Source organism: Dipodomys ordii, unplaced genomic scaffold (assembly GCF_000151885.1).
Source record: "Dipodomys ordii isolate 6190 unplaced genomic scaffold, Dord_2.0 Scaffold173, whole genome shotgun sequence".
NCBI classification, from domain to species: Eukaryota; Metazoa; Chordata; class Mammalia; order Rodentia; family Heteromyidae; genus Dipodomys; species Dipodomys ordii.
Genome location: NW_012267389.1, coordinates 1,190,528 through 1,196,330, shown reverse-complemented (window position 1 = coordinate 1,196,330; position 5,803 = coordinate 1,190,528). Strand labels below are relative to the sequence as shown.

The following is a 5,803-nucleotide window of genomic DNA, read 5'->3' as shown; positions in this document are numbered from 1 at the left end:
TCCTGCTGCAAAGTTTAGTGTCGGAACCCCAGGGCAGTCTTGTCCCAGTGTTATGGAAAAAAAGAGTCCACCACTCAGACAGCCTCACGTAAAAAGATGACTTTTGGGGGAAGTGGAGAGCTAACCGGCCAGGGATGCAGCACAGACTCAGGAGCTGAAACTGCAACCCCGAATGGCCCACAAGCTAGGGTTTTTAAAGGCAACATCCACGTGGTCCAGCCTGGCCACGCACAGGTGGCCAACAGGATTGTAACACCACATAAGGGTTGCATGTTTATGTCCGTGTCTTGTGGGTTACAGTCCGACTGCTAGGAACTGTTTGAACTAACCTATCATTCTGGCTTGAATTGGGGGCAAATTTGGGGTCCCCACACAAAGCAAGTGGATATTCTTACTCTTGGGGTTTGTATATTCCAGAAACATGATGTCATATGCCCCTGCATCCTTGAAGCTGGGGGATGTTACAAAGACAGCTACAGGAGCTTTATTACAGAGATAGCTACAGGAGGATGCACAATGTGCACAGTGAGGCATTGACTCCCTTGAAGCAGGAGGCAATCGATCACGGGGTGGGATGCACAACGTTGCACAACAGGCACCGTTCTAATTGGGCAGGGTATGACATAGGGCGGAAGTCAGTGTGAAATACGTTTTAAGGTCTCCCTTCATGGCCTCTCTTTGTTTTTAGTAAAGGATCAATTTCTCGGCTTAGTTTTCCTCACACAGTCTGGGACCTTAACAGTCAAGGAGCCCCTTTGCCCTACACCAGCTCTCAGTGAATTCTCAGTGTCAGCTCAGGCCCAGCAGTCAGGGCCAGCAGTGATCTGCTGGGTGCCAGGAAGGAGATGGGGCCCCAGAGGAGCCACGGGGTCAATAGGGAGGTAGAGGCTTTTGTTTCTGGTCGTGGGGCCTGAACTCTGGGCCTGGGTGCTGTCTCTCAGCTCTTCAGCTCAAGGCAAGCACTCCACCATGTGAGCCACAGCATCACTTCCAGCTTTTTCTGCTTATGTGGTGCTGAGGAATCGAACCCAGGGCCTCATGCATGCAAGGTAAGCACTCTACCACTGAGCCACCTTCCCAGCCCTCAAGCATCACTCTTAACATAAAACCATCTTATCTAAACCATTAACAGTGTAAAAATAAACATAAAAAGTGCTGGATCACAAGGATCATACATACTTTATCAGTTCTAGTATTTAATATTTAATGAGTATCATGACAAAACCACCAGAATTTAGATACTCTGTATGTGCAAGATTGTTATATACTCTGAAGATTAAACCTCTATTGCCATTTTGATAAAAAAGATTTGTGTTTTCAGATCTTGATGAACAAAATAAAGCAGATGTAATTCATCTCTAGAAGTCTACCTTAGCATATAAAATATCTTTTATTTAGAATAGTAAAAATGGAAAAAGAAAAAGTAAATCATGATGAAAAAACAGATGCAGAAAGTTCACTGGACTTTTCTGACCACTTCAACCAACTTGAACTGTTGAAAACACATGGACACCCCATTCCCACTGGTACTCACTGTCTCTGGTTAGGCAATTCTGATGAAGATGAGGAACAAGATGAAAAAAGTGAAGAGTGGTATCAATTGCAAGGAAAAAAATGGAGAAGGATCCAAGCAAATTGCCTCTTTGGGCTGCCCAAAATATTACAGTAAAAAATAAATTAAGAAGCCAATGACCATTACATAGTAGGAGATCCATCGGTTTTATAGCTAGAAGATCTTTTCCCCAACCCCCATTTGAACCATATCTTTAGGCTTACACAATTTTTGAACCTCTAGTTTCTTGTCTTTGAAGCTGCCATCACAATATTTGCCTGTTTATTCAGGTTAATGAGAATCAAATGAAGCAATGTACCAAAAAAGCACATATTAAGGTATCTTAATATTATTTAAGGTTAATTAACAAACCTCATAAGCAGTTGTCTTATCATGTATTTTTAAATCCTTTATATTTCAAATCAGTTATAGCTAATCATTATCATCTAGTTAAGTATCATTTAAGATAGGGAGGATGTTAACACTAAATACCAGGCCTCACATATCCCTACAAGGAAAATAAAAACATTTTACATTTTGTGGACCTTTTTAATGTGCACTGCAATGTACTATAGGTTAATAGATCAAAATGAAAACCACTTCCTAAAAACATGTTTATAAAGTTGTATTTAAAAGGAATTGAACCCTTTAATCCCTGAATTTTTCTTGTTCTTATTTTATTCTTCTGTTAAGAGAAGTTTCATTTTTTAACTTTTATATGCCATGTATATTGGTATAGTAATCCTTTCATAAAACATGAATCCATTTTTTGCAGATGAAAATTATTAAATATAGTTATAGTCTGTATTATTTCTCTCTGGCCAAAACTTTGGGAAATAAGCCCTAATTGAACCTTAAATAAATATATGGTTTGATATTAGATAATCACATTCAAAAATAACTAACACGTGTTCATTATGAAGTTACTTGTCCTCTTCTCCAAATACAGAAATCATAAATTGTTTTTATTTTAAAGTCATCTGATAACAAATTTTGGGGGTTGGTTTGTTTTTACTTGAGTATAAAGCTACAAGTCAGGCTAGGAAAATGGCTCAGTGGTACAGTGCTTGCCTTGCATGCATGAGGCCCTGGGTTCAATTCCTCAGCACCACATAAGCAGAAAAATTTGGAAGTGGCGCTGTGGCTCAAGTGGTAGAGCACTAGCCTTGAGCTGAAGAGTTGAGGGACAGCGCCCAGGCACCGAGTTCAGGCCCCACGACCAGAAAAAAAAGCCACAAGTCAGTTTAATTTTCTTTTTGCTTTGAGTTAAATTATATACATGTATGTGTGTGTGTGTGTGTGTGTGTGTGTGTGTGTGTGTGTGTATCTTTCTTTCTCAGCTTACTACAGTGCGGAGACTACTTTCTGAAAAGGCCGCTCATGTGAATACTAGGGATGGCGGTGAGTATACCCCTCTTCATCAGGAAGCCTACAGTGGACACTTAGACATTGTCCGTGAGTTGGTGGCTCAAGCAGCAGATATTTATGCAATAACTGTGGATGGCTGGACGGCCCTGCACAGTGCTTGTAAGTAGAATAACACCAGAGTGGCTTCTTTCTTACTTCATCATATGCAGATATCAATGTCCAAACTAAAGGCCTCTCAACCCCCTTGCATCTTGATAGCAGAGATATGCTGGCTCTCCTTCTGATGAACCATTATATCAAACCAGGACTGAAGAACAACTTGGAAAAAACTGCATTTGATATTGCCAGAAGGACAAGCATTTATCACTACCTCTTTGAAGTTGTGGAAAGCTGTACAAATTCTCCAGTCTTAATGGTTTGGTTAATTTTCTTAAATTTCAAAAATGCCAGTCCATCCTTTGTGTCAGATACAAAATATTTTCACAATACAAAGTAGATATCAGTGTCTTACTGTAAAAATTCATGGGTTCTCATGGTATTCTTCCAAATGAATTGCCTGACTTTGATGTCCGAATGTACTCAAGAGTTGTTTGGAAACATCTTCAATGATTTCTGTAGAGTTTGTGATTTTTTTAATTAGAATTAATTTTAACTTCTCTGTTGAAATGAGTATCACAGAAACTAAAGATATTTCTGGTGTTGATCTGAAAAAAGTATATTTTAATATTCTATATCTTGGGACTTCATTGAATATTTAGTGTATTGGCATATACTTTTATCAGACAAGATAATTCAGAATATAAAACCTTTTAACTGTAGTGGTGCAGTTATCTTCTTTATGTTGCTTTCATTTTATACCAGAAAACTATTATTACTGACTTGAATGTTTACAAGTTTAAAATAATTATCTTTGGTTTTTGGAACATAAAAAGATTTCAGGAAAGCAGTTAGCTAGGTGTTTAATCCATGACTGTGGTATAGTGTTTTCCCTACTACAGTCCATTCAGTCTTGTGAACAATCTCAGTCAACCTACATGGTCCTTATTCTTACAGTAAGTTAATATGACCTTTTAGACATGTAAACAACTATACCTTGGTCTAGGAGGTATAGCTTCCCAGCAGGTTTTAATCTTGTGATCTGCTGTGAGGACATTTCTCAGTTTCAGAGGATCAATATCTCTGATACAAAGATTTTTGTCAGAATATGAAAGATTGCTTTCTGTTTAATGACACAAAGAGGAGATACTAAACGATAGATACAGCAGGCAAACAAGTGAGGGTAGAATAGGCCCCATCTATCCAATGACGTTGCTGCACAGGTTGTCTTGTGGACTGCATCCATGGTTTTGAGTAAACTTTGCACTTTAGACCCAAAGGAGCCTCCTTATGTCTGATAAAGAATTGACAGGTGACTCCTCTTGTTTTTTAAGCCTTAGCCCTCAAAAATGCTGAAGAACAAAATTCATATATGAAAAATTCCTTCTCCTGGAGGGGAGAATTTGTATTGCTTGCTCTCTTTATGCTTTCTTTAGTATTTACTAGATTCATCTATCCACAGAAGACATTCACTAATGATGCTTTTGTCTTTATAATATACCATGCAGACCATTTTCATCCCCCTTTTTTAATGTGTACCAGTACAGAGCTTGAACTCAGGGCCTCAAGCTCTTACCTTTTGCACTCGGAGCTGATGCTGTTACTTGAGCCATACCTCCATTGTCTGTTTACATATGCTTTAATCATAAGAAATTTTTAGCAATGGAAAAAATGAGAAAGTTTTAGTGCTATCACTAAAAGAAAATTAGGAGCCTATCCCAGGTTTTTCCCAAACAATTTAATAACTTATGGATATTTGTAAACTGATGGCAGAGACCAATGCTGGGGAAGAGATAATGGCTCTACAGTGGGAATCATAAAAATACCTGAATAAGAATCATATGACTAGGCTGGGAAGTTGGCTCAGTGGTAGAGCGCTTGCCTTGCATGCATGAGGTCTTGGGTTCAATTCCTCAGTACCACATAAGCAGAAAAAAGCCAGAAGTGGAATTGTGGCTCAAGTGGTAGAGCACTAGCCTTGAGCTGAAGAGCTGAGGGACAGCACCCAGGGCCAGAGTTCAGGCCCCACGACTGGCAAAAAGAAAAAAAAAATCATGTGACTAAATCAGGAGGTTGAAATCTAGGAACTCCTGTTTGAACCCAGCTCAAACAGATGAATCCCAAAGATTAACCAGATGCCCCAAGTCCCCACTCCCTCAAAGAAGAAGAAAAAAAGATGGTTTGGGATATGTACCAGCAAAACAACAACAACAACTAAGATTCAAATTTACTTTGATTTGCTGTTGCAATTGTGTGTGTGTGTGTGAACAGTCCTGGAGCTTGAGCTCAGGTCCTGGGCACTGTCCCCAGCTTCTTTGCTCAAGGCTAGTGCTGTACCTCTTGAGCTTCAGCTCCACTTTCTGCTTTCTGATGGTTGAAACCGACGGTACTCCTCAGATCCCAGCCCCCCGGTAGGAGGGTCACAGTGAACCCCCCAGGGTCCAGCTGCATTGTCCTTTGTTGTTGGGCGTGGGGCTTGGCCTCGGGGCCTGGGCGCTGTCCCTGAGCGTCTTCACCCCAGGCTGGCGCTCTACCACCTGAGCCGCAGCCCGGCTTCTGGAAAGAGTCTCCTGGACTTTCCGGCCCAGGCTGGCTTCAAACCTTCAAACCGCCATCCTCAGCTCTCAGCCTCCCGAGTAGCTGGGATGACAGGCGTGAGCTGGCGTGTGTGTGGTGGACTGAAGACACAGGCGAGGAGCAGACGGCCGGAGTGGGGAAGGTGCAGTAGACGTCTTGGCGTTTGATGACATGCCCACGGGCTCCATAAGGGCCGGAAGGATGTCACAC

General features: G+C 41.0%; 1 pseudogene; it reads left to right on the top strand.

The window, feature by feature from the left end:
• Positions 1-1,365: 1,365 nt before the first annotated feature.
• The window catches only part of LOC105998816, a 4,985-nt pseudogene continuing 547 nt past the window's right edge, over positions 1,366-5,803 (top strand).